The 15,256-nt window shown below is 39.7% G+C and overlaps 1 long non-coding RNA gene across 1 annotated transcript; it reads left to right on the top strand.

Moving 5' to 3' along the window:
- The first annotated feature begins 300 nt into the window (after nucleotides 1-300).
- On the top strand, nucleotides 301-14,080 carry LOC137858553 (uncharacterized). Its single transcript, XR_011097825.1, has 3 exons — nucleotides 301-823; nucleotides 2,926-5,849; nucleotides 12,139-14,080. It is a non-coding gene; the product is annotated as an uncharacterized lncRNA (long non-coding RNA).
- Nucleotides 14,081-15,256: the final 1,176 nt, after the last annotated feature.

Here is a 15,256-nt window from a genome sequence, read left to right as displayed (position 1 = left end):
TTCCAAAAATGTAGAGGTTTTACTTTACAAATGACCATACATTGGCAAAAAAGCATGAAGAAACTTCTATCAATAAATTATGGCCCCACAGAAGCACTAAATTCTTTAAATTCTAAAGAAAAATACGGTCCCCAGGGTGAGAGAAATGTTTGTGCTGCAGAAGAATTACATGTCTGGTAGGGTAGCATTTCCTTATCAGGACGAGACATTGCTAAATTGATGCTTTACTCTCCTCTGGTATGTTTATCCCCTCCCATATCACCTCCTCCCTGGTGTGGCCTTTCAGAAACTATAAAGATATTTCAGATTTTATGACATCCAAAACTGATGTTATTTAAACACAACTGTTCTATGTAACTATGCCTTCAAAGTAATTCTAAGGATTCTTCTTTATGAGAAGAACTGATGCTCATCAGATTAATATTTTGTAGAGGAACCTTTCAAGTGAAGTGGATTTTTATGGCTGAAATTAGCACAAATTAATGGGAATACTCAAGCTCCCTGAAAGTGGTTGTGGAACAGCCCCTAGTGCAGAATAAGAAGGCTTGATTGCATTAACCAAGTATTCCCACTTAGACTTGTTTTGCTCTGCCTATTTTAGGACTTAAATATTTTTATGTCAACCTAAAAATAAACATTGCTCGGTTTCTATAATAGAAACAATATAACCCAAATAATAAAAAAAATGGATTAAAATGAATGACTGGCATATCAACACTTGCACAGTTGGTTTTTCTTTTCTAAGTTCCAACTTATCTGCTGGAGAAGAGTATCAACTTACCCTTTTATACAAGATTACTTGGAGCAATGGAAACCATACCAGGTAGGATGAAATGAAACAACCGTTTAGTAGATCTTTCACGCCTTGAGTTTGCACTTATGGAGAATGATAGATGCTTGTTGTACTTGTAAACATTTATGTGCTGCAGGGTAAACAGCTGGGATTTCATTTTGATTCTCCTTCGCTTACTTTATAAGCATCACTGGTTGTATTTCCATATGCTATTGTGAGCAAGGGCACTAGGATCGGTCTCCAGTTTCGCTGAAGTGCCGTGCTTTGCTTGCATAAATACTGCTGTTTTGACCCACTCTTTTCCTTCAGGGCTGCTATAGACATTTAGATTCTACAGCTCTACTGTAGTTCTCTGCTGAAAAACGTAATGGTCTGTCATTGTTGCCATATTTTTGTTCTACCAGTTATGATTTTTTTTGGTGGCAGTTTGCAACTGTGAGCATCAGGAGATTGCTGTATATCCAAAACCCTGCAGATAGAAAGACATGACTACCTGAGGGGATGAAGCCCTGGATTTCAAGGGCACCTAGCACAACAAGTAAAGGGAGACTGAGCCTAAAACCATCTCATTTTCTTTGGATCATGCCTGCATGGCTACTTGCATCTCATGGTAATACAGACCACGCTAATATACATGTGTGTGCAAGACCCGTCCTTTGGAAATATTCTAAGTTCCTTCGGCTCCTTAATTTGAGATGAGCTCATCCCAAAACTACTCCATCTGCTTCTTGCTTAGGCAGAAATGAGCCAGAGCACTGACTAATATGCAGCTTAGTTAAGATAGTTCTGAAAAGATGACTGTAATAATCATCAGCACTAATGCCTTATTCTCTGTTAGGCTGAAGAAGTGGCTACCTGCTGCCAGCCACCACAAGGTGCAGGATGAACTCTCTTAAGCTGTTTCCCCTTATGGAATAATGGAAATGTGGAATTTTTGCACAGATGTCACAGTCCCACCGCATTTACATTATCTGTCCTTTCATGGGTGCCAAATAAACAGAACTTCTGACTCATTTTTACACAATACCTTCCCCAGCTGTTTGTCACGAATCTTTTTCAGATGTATGTTTTCTCTGAAATGATTATTTTCTCCCAAACTCCCATCAGCCTGCCCTTCAGGTCAATGGATCATAACTTTCAGTTTTGTAGAAGCTGTGCCAGTTTTCTCATCCTTAAAAAAAATTCATGGTGCTGTTCATTTTTGTGACCACTTTTACAGACTTTTTCTTTTTTTTGAAACACTATGTTTGAACCTGTCCCTTTCACTCCAAGTCTTCCCCCACTCTCGCATCCAATCTTTTGATGAAACTGAATGAGAGATCTCTACAGATTGTCATTCTAGCAGTATTTACCAATTTCTACATCTACTCTCCCTTTCTCTGTATCTGCCCCCTTTCCTCAGTGCTTTCTGTAACCGAAACACTTAGAGAGAAGCTGCGATGCCTGGTAACCTCTTGTACAATACAAAGTATTTAAGACAGACAATTATTCATTTTAAACTTCTTCAGGGAAGTTAAAGCATATGGTTTATTTTAATCCTCTCTGATGAATTCTCAGAGCAGATCAAAGGGCTTTGCTGAGCAACAGACATGTACAGAATCTGCAAGTCTACAGGCACCTACACTCATCTATTTTCTGGCTGCTCTCGTGCTCATGGCTGCATGGTCCTGCTGCCTCCCAGCTGATAACATGCAAGTCTTTCTTGATGTAGTAAAATATTCAGCTAGCTTATGAGAAACCTCAAAGGAGGGACTTCTTGGAAATAGAGCTGAGGGCAGAAACACAGCAGAGAGCAGACCTAGGTTTAAAAAAAAAAACAAAAAAAAACAAAAAAAAAACCTTGCGTTTTACACGCTGTTTGCTGATTGTCAGCTGGCAGTAAACTATCACCTATCCACAACGTGAACAGATCTTGAAGGTGCTCCATTTCCACCTCTGTCTAAAATGCCTTGGTTTCACTCATGTTTTTTATTTATTAACCTAAGGTGCCCTGTGTCCTATAAATATTGCTCCTATCATTTATAAAGTGTTGCAACAGAGCTCTTTAGAAAGAATGCGAAGCAAGGGTTTTCTGCTGCTTGTGGTATTTGCAGCCTACGTTAACTTGAATGACACCGTTTTTTTCTTAACAGATATCTAAAGAATGCGTGTCTGCATCTCACGCTTCCTTGCTGGAATGTACTACAGCCAGTGGACACAAGAAGCACGTTTTCTCAACCACAGAACATATATTATTGATGGAGCCAAATCCAGGGCTGGATTACTCTCAGCAGTATTTTTTACAGCTTTCCCCCCCGCCCCTTCCTTTCTTCGTTCCTTAAATATCTCACATAACAATCATCCCTCATTTTCTGATGACAATTCCACCTTTTCAATAACTCAAAACTGTGCTTTAAAAGGCTACAGATAGCACTTTGTCATTTGTATGCTTTTGATTTGATCCTGATATCAAATCTTTGAGTATGAGTGCTCACAACACCTCCACAGCACCCATTTTATACTTTAAGCAATGAGAGAACTCAGAGATTGTAGTTTTTGGCTGGCCTTGCAAAGGTCAAAAGTCGGTCCCACCCCTCTTGTCTTTTGACAAACTGCATTCCAAGAAGCATAGTGATTCGGTGATATTTCTAAGGAAACAATCAAAAAATCATAGTAGATTTCTTTTTCATGCACAAAAACATCTAACATCTAATTCCTCTGCTGTTGTCAGAATGCTTGTCATCCCTACGTATAGACACCCATTTTGTCAAAAAAAATTCTATCTATAAACACACATGGTATAAATATATAAAATGAACTTGATTAATATCAGACATTTACATTTAATTTTGCTGATGCTCTTCCAAATCTTTTTCCCCTCCAGATTTATTCCTAGAACAAACAAGCTTTCATAAGCAGAAACTCCTCTCACATTGCATTGAGACGAAGGAAACACTGAAGCTTCAGTTTCTAAGGGCTGTCTGGAGCTATTTTTCTCCTATCTCTGTCTATTTGGAACTTGCTTTGCATCTTTAGATCAAAAGGCTTGCCTAGATCCAAAGAAAAATCTCTCAGAATTCCCTTCCCAGCAAGGCATAGTGTTGCTGTGCTACCCTTTTCAAAACTGAAGCCGGTTGTGCTGACCACTGAAGAGCACTTGCAGGTTGATCTCTGTTACGGGGAAGCAAGCTTGATTTCAGGAAAAAATGCAGTGGAGAGCAAGCAGCTCACTGCAAACCCTCGTGTGGTGTCCCTCAAGTCATTGCGCTGCCCGTGTCCCTTGAAAAGCTGAACAGGGTCATAGGCTAGTGTGTGTGGTCAGGACAAAGTGGGTGGCCAAAGACTAGGAACTGGAGTTCACCATAATATTATGTGCATTAAAAGAAGCTTTATGTGGTTTGCTTGTCAAAGGTTAGGCAGCTGTGCTTGCATGCACACCTTCCCTAGTTACTAGTGCTTGTTTTTCTTTCCCCTTTTTTCCCCCTCAATGAGCTAAGACACTGTCTTACAATATCACTTGTCAGCTCACAGTCTTAGTAGGATGAATTCAAAGATCAGCTGCCAGCAGTTTTACTTCATGCTGGCCCACACCCAATGATTTATTTTCACACCAATCCACAGAAATCTTTCAGCCAAGAACTTCAGGCCCAAACCTGTTGACATGACACCTAACCGAGCTACTTCAAAGGCAATTACACTTGTGTACACGCTTGTGTTTACACGGTGGTTCCTACAAGGAAGTTATGCTGCATGATGTCATTCATTGTTCTTCAAAGAATGCGCTGCAGACTGCATATCCTTTGCGCTGAATTTCAATGGGCTGATTAGGAAGTGGTGAGTGATGCATGGCCACTGCAGCAGCCAGTGGCTGGGTAGAATTGCGAGTTGAACGTGAAAGGTCTTGTTTGACACAGGTTGAAGCATCAACCAGCAGCTCTCAGCAGCTCTACATGAATTAAAATTATATACTAAGTATATATAATGAGTTTATATATATATACATATATATATATATAATATATATATGAGTATACATGTATATAATGAGTAGGTTCTCTCACACACACTGCAGTGAACCAAGGCCATCTGAAAACCAAAGAACATTTCAGTAATAACTGTCCCTCCTTGCTTTCTCCATGCACTTAGAGAGGCATTTTTCAGAAAACAAAAACAAACAGAAGAACGTTCTTAATTCTCAGATTGAGGATATTTTCCTGACAATACAAGAATAAGCAGAAAAGAATCAGTAGGAAGTGTAACACACTTACACTTGTTGATGTGAAAGTATACATTCTAACACTTCAAAAACACACAAGTCCATAGTGGTCTAGCATCTCCTTTCGTGTGTCATGACCATCATCTCAGCATTACCTTTATCACGTTACCCCAAGTGTATCTCTCACTTACTTCTCTTTTTGGAGCCTTGCACGGTTCTAGTTCCCTATGTTGAAGTTACCCAGGCCAACTCTGTCTCACACTGATGTAGAATCAGGACAAGAGAAAGGAAGAGCATCAGACAAAACAGCTCAGTCACTTCTAAAAATGATGCAAGGGTAAGAAGTCATACTTTGTTTGAAAACCTTTAGAATCTCCAGGTTGGGAGCAAAGAACTGAAATTTGACAGAACTTGGCCCAACTTTTTTTTTTTTTTTTTTTTTTTGTGTGAAAATCTACCAAAACCTGTCCAATACACAAAAATTTGAAACATGAGAGCTTGCATGCAGTTACTGGGATCTGCCCCATCATCATTACTCCAGAGACTCCATCTGTCCTGGAACACAGCCAAGGATTCAGCAGGGATCTTCTGCTATGGGAGCTCTGGGTTGCACTGGGCTCTGCAAACTCTGTCTCCTGTATTTTCAGTTATTCATACAAGTGAAGTATTTAGTCATCAAACTGTTATTCCTAATAACAACACTTACAATCCTTATTAAGCTGTGAGTAAGTTTCAACACCTGTGGAAGCAATGTGGTGCTCAGCTTGGCCTCATTGATCTTAATCTGCACAGAAACCTGATGAAGAGAATTCCCATGTGCTTGAAAGCTCCTGTTGCATCAAAACAAGAACTACTGAAAATGTAAGCATAGCCCTGAATGTTTTTGTCCATTACTACTCAGGCAAGTATGGGAAGATTTACTGAGACCATCTGGACTTATTCTGGTTCTTATCAAGCAGCAGAGGGTTGTTGTTTTTTTTTTCTTTCCTTCCTTGCAAGTTCTGTTCAAGTGACTCATCCACTAATGTCATTTAGCCACAGCTTTCTGTCTTTGCCAGAATGAGTTTCCATTGAGCAGTACACCAATGGTGAGGGGAAAAAAAAAAGAGCTTAATTACATCTCCAGTTTTATATGCTTCGTGCAAGAAAGTGTTTTAATAAGGGGTATTTCAAAACTCCTTCATTTACTTCTAAACAGTATTTGTTCAGGCTTCAAAGGCCAGAGAGATGACACAGGAAGGGCAGAAGGGGGTCAAGCAAAGTTACTTAAGTTAAGAAAAACTGCATCTTAATTAAAACCTTTTTTTTTTTAAAAAAAAAATATTTTCTTTTGGTTGGGAAAAGGGAAAATTCATTAGAAAAAGGAATGAATGAAATTTGAGGTTTCATCACCTTGATGAGGTCACAGATGATGAGAATCACAGGGAGAAAGGTTTGGGATATAAATGCACAGGAAGGGAAAATGAATTAAAAAAATGTAACCAGAAAATGACCACTTTAGAGTCAGAAGACAGTTGCTGAGTGGAAAATACCAAATGCAGCATTAACAGAAAAATTTTCCTATCCTCATACACACACAGTGTCGATAAGGCTCACCAACTTGTGTCACCAGACTTCACTGACTTTTAAATAACCTATTTTGTGCAAAAATAACAGGAAATAGATGGAAGATGATCCAAAAAATAAAAAATAAAAATTAAGCAATTTATACCGTATCATACATACATACCAGTCCAGAAAATGATAGACTCAAATATGCTAGAAAATCCAGTTTCCATAACAAACGCTTACTAACGACTACCTGTAATAGTTATTCATGTCAACTACCATTATGCATAAAATTGGAAAGAAAGGAAAATTTGAAGCAATTAAGAAACTGTTTAGAGACAGCTAAAGAAATCAACCCACTCTTAAAATATATTACCATACGTCAACAGTCTGGTTTGTAACAAAAACGGGTCATTCACATGCAGAGACATAATGTAGCATTCTAAACATACACATGTGCAAAACACTGATCATTCTCGGTGCTAAAGCAAATGAAAGGCCTTTGAGGGACTGCCTACCAGCCTCCTGAAGGTCAAATTGCTTACGAGATGATCTTACTTTTCTTTTGTTCTAGAATTTGGTCTTACAAATGCTTGCACCATTAACAGTATTCTGGATTTTGATTCAGTTTGTGGCAGTTGCTCTTTATGAGAATCAGTTAGCAAATCTTGATATCTTAAATTTTAGTATTCTATTGAGAAAAATCAAGCAGATTTCTTCTGTTCAAGATATGGGTAGATGATGCAGCCCATTACATACCTGACGTATCTAGAAAATGTTTGCACGCTACAATGGAAAAATCAAGGTTTACCTTTAACGAGTACATTTAATGCAGTGACGTATTACTGGTGCTCCATACAGTAGATGAATTCTACAGTCCTTCGAAATGTTCCCATTGTCTCCTCCTAACCTTTTTGCAGTTTATCCCTCTCACTTTCTAGCTTGATTTTCTGCTAAATAGTTAATTTGTGACCCTTTACCAATTCCAACTCCCCTGACTGTAGCAGGTAGCTTTTTCAAGTAGGCGTAATGCTTATCGAGAATGGCATCGATGCAGAATACTAGCAACACAGACAACGGGTGGTTATTTCTGATATAAGGAGTGAGTGTCTAGGTGAGCCACTTTTTCCTCAAGTCTTCTGCTGTAATTAGAACTGGCCAGTATATCTGACCATGGACCATCTGCAGGGACCACCTGTAGTGCAGAACTTCCTGAAATCAACACCAGAACAAGGAGGCTCCATACATGTGCTAACGCCCCACAGTACTTAGGCTTTATTTCTACACTAATCCCTCAGTACAGCATCACAGCCATGAAGTTAAGATTCCTATTCCAAACTAATCTCTATTTTTAACTTGATTTTCCCATGGAGATATATTTTCACAAAAGAAAAAAACAAAATGCTATATGATTTGTGGCTGCCCTGAAATTGTTTTGGAGAAAATTTGAGATAACTAAGCCAAGATATTTGAGTCAGAAAGTTTGAAAATTAACATCTTTCTGACTGTTCATGAAGTGGCTCATGCACTGGTAGCACTTGTAAGAGAAGCCTGCTAGTTGTTGTTATTTATGAAGACTTTACTCAGAAATTACTTGGCAATGTTTGTTTACAACCTCTAAAAGTCTACAATTTTGTTTTTCAGGATGTGTGGCAACACAGTAGGTTTCACTCTACTTCATATGTTAAAAATGAGAGCCTTGATCTACCTTAACTTGCGTGCAGGCAGCCCCATTTGTTTTAGAGCAAATGGAGGGGCAATGTTGACATGCTTGAGAAAAGCCGTAATTCTGAACAACAGAGTGACAGTCATAGGCTAGAGGAATGGGTTGACTGGGCTGTATCAACAGGAGCATAGCCAGTAGACCAAGAGAAGTAATTATTCACCTTTATGCATCATTTATTAGACTACGTTTAGCCCTTCTCTGACCCTAAAGATAGATGTTGGAATGTATTTGTCTGGGAATACTTAACGATATAAATGATAAATACTACATAAATGATAGTGCAAATGATAATCTGTGCTGCATTAGACTTTGTCTGGTCTTGATTAAAATCTAACCCATCAGCTTCTTTTTCCCCAAGCTGACCTGCACCTTTGGCCCTCTGTCCTCCAGTGACCTAGGGTCCTTGACTATCTCCTGACTTGCTTTCTTCTGTCCATGATACCCATTACTTTGTGCCACTGCCATAGCTTTGTTCTGGTACTATGCTAGCATGCATGAGAGACATGGATTTCTACCCCAGAAAGTTCAGGTTTTCACTGCAAGTCAAACACAGTAACAGGCCGAATCAGGGAATGAGGAGGTTCTACAGGAATAGCAAAACAATGCTCCTTATTCTGAAAAACTGTAGTCGTAAGGACACAGCATATTTATTACTGAAATATTCAAACAGACGCTCACAGGAAACTGCTTTGTGAAATTTATTCTCACTCCCCCATTTTTATTCTTGGAGACCAAAAATCTAAGTGTTAAATATAAAGCAAAGTGAAACAAAAACCCAAACTCCTGGAGAGCTCACTGTTCATCTCCACAAACACTGTGCTACAACTACCACAGAAATTCAAAACAATCCATCTAAATTTACTATTTCTACACACAACACACCATCCTCGGCAATGACGTGGCAAAACAGCCCACTGGGACTAAACCAACGCCTCTGCTGGCAGTAGACCTTGGAGAACAATATTGGGGAGAAGTGCTTTGCTGGTGATCAGACTTCTGGGAACTGCAAAGTAGTCTGCACAGTAATCCACAGCTTGGAGAGAGAAGTTTTGCAGTTCATGTGACAATAAGTTCTCTTTAAATTAATAGGACCTGAGAGTGCTTACTTACACTTGAGAGCCTGGAATCCTTACTCAGCCTAGCAGCTGTTCCTAGGAATGACTTGTTATTCTTTATCAGCTGCGTGATCAATCTGCCAGGGTCACAGCACACATTTTTGAATCCAAAAACACTGGCCTGGTACGCCACAGCTGGCTTGAGAAGGCTTCATCTCTTGCTGCAACTGCAGAGAAGGAAAATAGTCCTCAGTTTGGCTAATGCCTATAAAACATTGGTTCCAGATAACTTCCCTTGCTTGGATAAAAAATCACGTTTGGCTTTTATAAAATTTGTTTAGAAATGCACTAAGTTTGTCAGGCAAACTCTCCATGTATATGGCAGCTGAGGCCCCCCTTTGCTGGGACCCAGATGTTATGCAGGTGTGGACATGCTAAAGATGTAATTATAAGTACACAGAATTCATCTTAGACATTAGCAGAAAATAAAAGCTTCAGCTATCTGTGGAGTGAAAAAATATGGACAGATAATATTGTTTGGTCACCATGGTGGCCTTTGTACAGGACAGGGTGAAATTTCTTGTTTTATCCCAGTTTCCATAACTCATCTCCCTTCCCATTTCTGACTTCTGTCTTCTCTCTCCAAACTGAGCTTTTGCATTTTGGAGAGCTTTTTTATTACACATATTATTGCTGTTCTCTAGAGAGAGAGAGAACTGGGATTAGATTTGACATGCTTAGAGAATCCAAAATTTAAACATGATTTTAATGACCCATGCATATGTATTCTTTTCAAAAGTGTACAAGTGTTATGTAAAATTATTTATTTATTTTAGTTTGTTTTCCCTGCCTTTGGCTGTTTTGTAAGGAAAATCTGTTGGGACTTTTTTTGATAATGAACTGCTGCAGAGAAGCTAGAATTTTTCTCATCTAGAAACTGTTATGTTCAGATAAGTTTTGGAAGGAATTTACAGATAAGATTTATATAACTACGCTATTGATTTTAAAGGTAGGTAAACAAGAAACTAGAAGCTCACTTTGTCTATCTGTGCCAGATGTAGTATTTTATATGCACATACATACAAGAGGAATGTTTTTGACACAGAGGGGTTCCACAAAGAGCTACTGTAAAAGATTTCAATCATTCTGTTCACTTATTGACTCAAAAAGCCAATATCACTACATCTGAACAGCCAGCATAAAGGAAGCTATACTATCATATAAGTAGTGACACAACCTTTTCCATAAAACTGTACTAGATAATTTAAACCACAATAAATAATGATAATTTAGGTGCTTCTCTTTTTAAGTTCCTGAGGAGAACCACTGCCAAGTTTCTTGATTCTGAATACAAAATACAGCTGCTTTCATTCCTGGTAGTGACTCATCTCTCAGTAGTTCCCAAGGGGAAGAGCTCAAATACAGTGGAATCAGTAGTTACCAGAGTAATCGTGAAAGAGCACTGTCAGGTTACTGTACTCCATGTACTCTCCCACAGGGAAGTCTGTTTTAATAGCTGTGAACATGTTGGAAGCAGATCCTTTGCAACGTTTTGTGGCACCATCTTAAGTACTGCTCTCCTAGCAAAGCTGCACTTAATCCCATAGGGCAGAAATCCTAAGGCCTAGGACAAGTATTTATCTGATTTAACCAATATGCAATGGTTTGAACCAAGAGGTTCACAAAACATTCCTTTCAGATTAGGAATCTGTTTTAAAATGGGACCACGTAATTTACTGGAACGTGTTCTTCCTGAATAAGTCAGTCAACGAACCTAGTGCCCCTCAGCTCCTCCAGCGGCCTACTGTATTCTGAGACCACATGAACACCAGCATTACAGAGTCACAGAATCATAGAAACACAAGGTTGGAAAGGACCTACCAGATCATCTAGTCCAATGTCCTCCTATCACCAATACTACTCACTAAGCTACTAAATCGTACCTCGTAGCACCTCAGCCAGGCGTTTCTTGAACACTGTGAGGGATGGTGACTCCACCACCTCCCTGGGCCGGCGGTTCCAGTGCCTGACCACTCTTTGAGAGAAAAAGTTTTCCTGATATCTAAACTAAATCTCCCCAGGCGCAACTTGTGGCCAGTTCCTCGAGTCCTGTTATTAGTTATCTGAAAGAAGCTGACGCCCTCCTCATCCCAACCTCCCTTCAGGAAGTTGTGGAGTGCAATGAGATTTCCCCGGAGCCTCCTCTTCTCCAGACTACACACCTCCAGCTCCCTCAGCCGCTCCTCACAGGACTTGTGTTCCAGGCCCCTCACCAGTTTTGTTGCCCTGCTCTGGACACGCTCCATGGCCTCCATGTCCTTCTTGTAGTGAGGGGCCCAAAGCTGAACAGCACTCGAGGTGCGGCCTCACCAGAGGCCAGGGGGAGAACCACCTCCCTGCTGCTGCTGGCTGCGGTACTTCTAATACAGGCCAGGGTGCCATTGGCCTTATTGGCCACCTGAGCACACTGCCGGCTCGTTCAGCCAAGCATCGATCAACACTCCCAGGTCCCTTTCCTCTTCACAACCTTCTAGCCACTCTGCTCCAAGTCTATGGGGCTGCACGGGGTTATTGTGGACAAAGTGTGGGACCTGGCACTTGGCCTTGTTAAACCTTATCCCACGCACCACGATGGCTGTCAAATAGCAGCAGTGTTCAAACAATGACCTCACTTTCTTATATGAAAATACTGGAGAAAGAATCAAGTTCTCTTGCTTTTAGTAACAGTTATTGGCAGTGCTTAAACCTATTCCTTTAGCAGAACATAAGAAATTGCACAGTAGTCTATTGGTCTCCTTTTACATGCTTATGATTTCCACAGAGTGGTGAAATTGGTCTATATTCACTTCAGGCACAATCACCAGCATCAGACTGTTTTCACCATCACTCAATGAAATGACCTGCTCTTCATGTCATTATTCTGTCTTCATGGGATGGAGCATCAGTTTAATTCTGGTGAACACAAATGCCTTCTGCCAGACAGAGCAGCTGAGGCAGAGCTGAATGCAGTCAGCATCTGAGAAAATTCACATTCAACTCCTGTCTCAGTGAAGAAATAGTCATAAACTGTATTTTTGGGATGGATGTAAATTGTGTTTTGGGAAGAACAGAAAAACACTCATTAAGAAGGAAAAATTATGAATATACACATTTCCCCCTCTAATTTTGACTGCATTTAATACTTCAGATTGTTACATTAGTTCAGACCACATTGCTGGGGAATTTGCAAAATGGACAAGTATAGGTCCCAGAAGAAAAAGAGAGGCTGATGACATAGCAGACTGGATAATACTATAGGGTATTTTAAGCCTTTTTAAGAAAAAGGAAACTGCTTTATGTGCAGAACCTTAACATGAGTAAGTGGCTGCTGGCAGAGGCAGAATACCATAAGAGGAATGAGAATATAAGAAAGCATTATTTCACTTGCAAATCCTTTCAGTTGCTGCTAAACACAATGTAGAATCCCAGGCAAGATTAATGTCTTACATCAAGCACAAGACAATCCCTAAGATAACACCCTAAAGAACTCACAGAGTAGATTGACATAGCTGAGCATCCAAATGCAAGTGTACAGTTTCAGATAAAATGCTGCAATGTCCATGCTGCAAAAACCCACAACAGTGAAATAACTCAAACCTCCTCAAATGCTTAAATCTATGTTTCCCCGCTACGGTTCTTCTGCTATCATTGTTTTATCTTTTGTTTGGAGAATACAACCCCTACGGGAACTGTGGAATTCTAAGGTGCTTTCAAGAACCACTGGAAAACTGTGTTTATTTTAATAATAAACCTACAACAAAGTTACCAAACTGCAGACAACCCATTACATCTGTCGTGGTTTAACCTGGCCGGCAGCTAAACACCACACAGCCATTCGCTCACCCTCACCCCTCCCTCTCTGGGATGGGGGAGAGAAACAGAAAAGTGAAGCCTATGAGTTGAGATAAAGACAGTTTATTAAGACAGAAAAATAATAATAACAATAATGATGATAATAGTACTACTACTAATAATGTGTACAAAGAAGTGATGCACAATGCAATTGCCCACCACCCTCTGACCGATACCCAGCCTAATCCCAAGCAGTCCGGCCCCAGGCTAGCCACCCCTATATATTGTTTAGCATGACCCCAGATGGGATGGAATACCCCTTTGGCTAGTTTGGGTCAGCTGTCCTGGGTCTGTCCCCTCCCAGCTCTTGCTGCACCCCCAGCCTGCCCACTGGCAGGACAGAGTGAGAAGCTGAAATGTCCTTGGCTTGGTGTAAGCACTGATCTGCAACAATTAAAACATTGGGGTGTTATCAGCACTCTTCTCATCCTAAATCAAAACATAGCATTCTACCAGCTACTAGGAAGAAAATTAACTCTGTCCTAACTGAAACCAGGACAACATCAAACAGGAAATGTCTGAAGCAAGAAAATGAATTCCCCAAAGAGCTACTGGAAAACAGAAGAGCTAGCCATATACCCATGTGGGATATGGAAGTATTTGCAGTCTTTTTCACTGCCAGAAAGGCACTATCTAACAGAACAAATTAGGTGTTCCCTAGTGAAGGCAACCACAGTTAGTCACTAAAATATTTTCCTGACTATGAAAGAATAATGTGGTTTTAAAATGTCCAACTGATAATAGCAATAGCAGTTTGCTATTTGGAATATGCATGGGAGCAGGGACAATAATTTGGTATAGATCTTTAATTTTGTACCACAGACGTTAAGAAAAAACATGAAGAGTACCAGAAGCTTTTTATTTATTTTTTTTAAATAAATCTATACTGAAGAGCCTGAAAGCTTACCAAAAGATGTTCAAAGAAATCTTGACTAGACAGGACAGCATAGTTTGAGCAGAGAAAACTAACTGCTCCCTTCAGAGATAAGCGAGCAGCTAATATTGATTTATTCATTATATTCCTGTTGTACCTAGGTATTCTCTCCTAATCAGCATCCTTGCTATTTGCTTTCAGTTCCCCTCCTTTTTCTCTCCCCAAGTCTGACCTGGCCCTAGGGATTTTAGCAAGAGATTTCTCACTGACTTTGGTAACTCCCTGGTCTTTCTCCTCTAAATGACTTCATCAATACCTTTTCCTACCAGCGTTTTTGATATGAGCATCCCAGTATTTCAGTAATTTCACACCCACCTCTTTAAAGATTAAAGATTTTTAACAAACAAAATCTACTTCACCACGCTTCACTGTTTCCTGGATCATAATTTTGGTGGCATCCAGGAGTCTTCTCCCTGTGTTTTCCCCTGTAAACTACATGTTCTTCACCCTTCATGCGCTTCTCACTGGCACCTCTCTCTCAATTTCTGCCAGTCCCCAGACATCTTTCTCTCTGATTGCAGAAAGCTTCTCTTAAAAAAGCTTTGGTGAGATTAAGAATGTCCAAGATTAAACTATTAAAATTCTTTTCTCTGTCAACATTCCTGACATATGCCTTTTTTCCCGCCAAATTAATCTCCTCATATTCAAGCCCCATGGTTAAAAGCATATGGAATGTGCCACTTTTTCCTTACACCACTTGCTATCCATTCCTGAAATATTGTTAACATAGTTTACAATTTCACTTGGTTCACATTTCACATTAAACACCTTATCTCGTATTTGTTTTAGAAGTCCTTATTGTTTTGTTTAATCTCTTTTTTATTTTGGCAGCTCTTCTATCAAAACACATTGCAAGAGCACAGTGAGATTTCACCAGGTTTTGACTGTATCTCTACAGTTCATCCACGTGGAGGAATTATTTTTTATAGCTTTGATGATCAGATACGTGTCTTTCAAACATATTTCACTTCATTAAGCAACATTCATTTCTTTCAACAAATTCTAATTATGCTTCCCTTAATCTTTATTTCTGAAGACTGCCTGTCTAAAAATACTGAATGTACACAGAAAAGATAACATGCAACTCTTCTGACTTTTTTTTTCCCCTCACGTG

This window comes from Anas acuta, chromosome 6, assembly GCF_963932015.1.
Source record: "Anas acuta chromosome 6, bAnaAcu1.1, whole genome shotgun sequence".
In the NCBI taxonomy this organism is placed as follows: Eukaryota; Metazoa; Chordata; class Aves; order Anseriformes; family Anatidae; genus Anas; species Anas acuta.
Note: the sequence above shows the minus strand (reverse complement) of the source record. Positions and strands in the feature narration are given on the sequence as shown.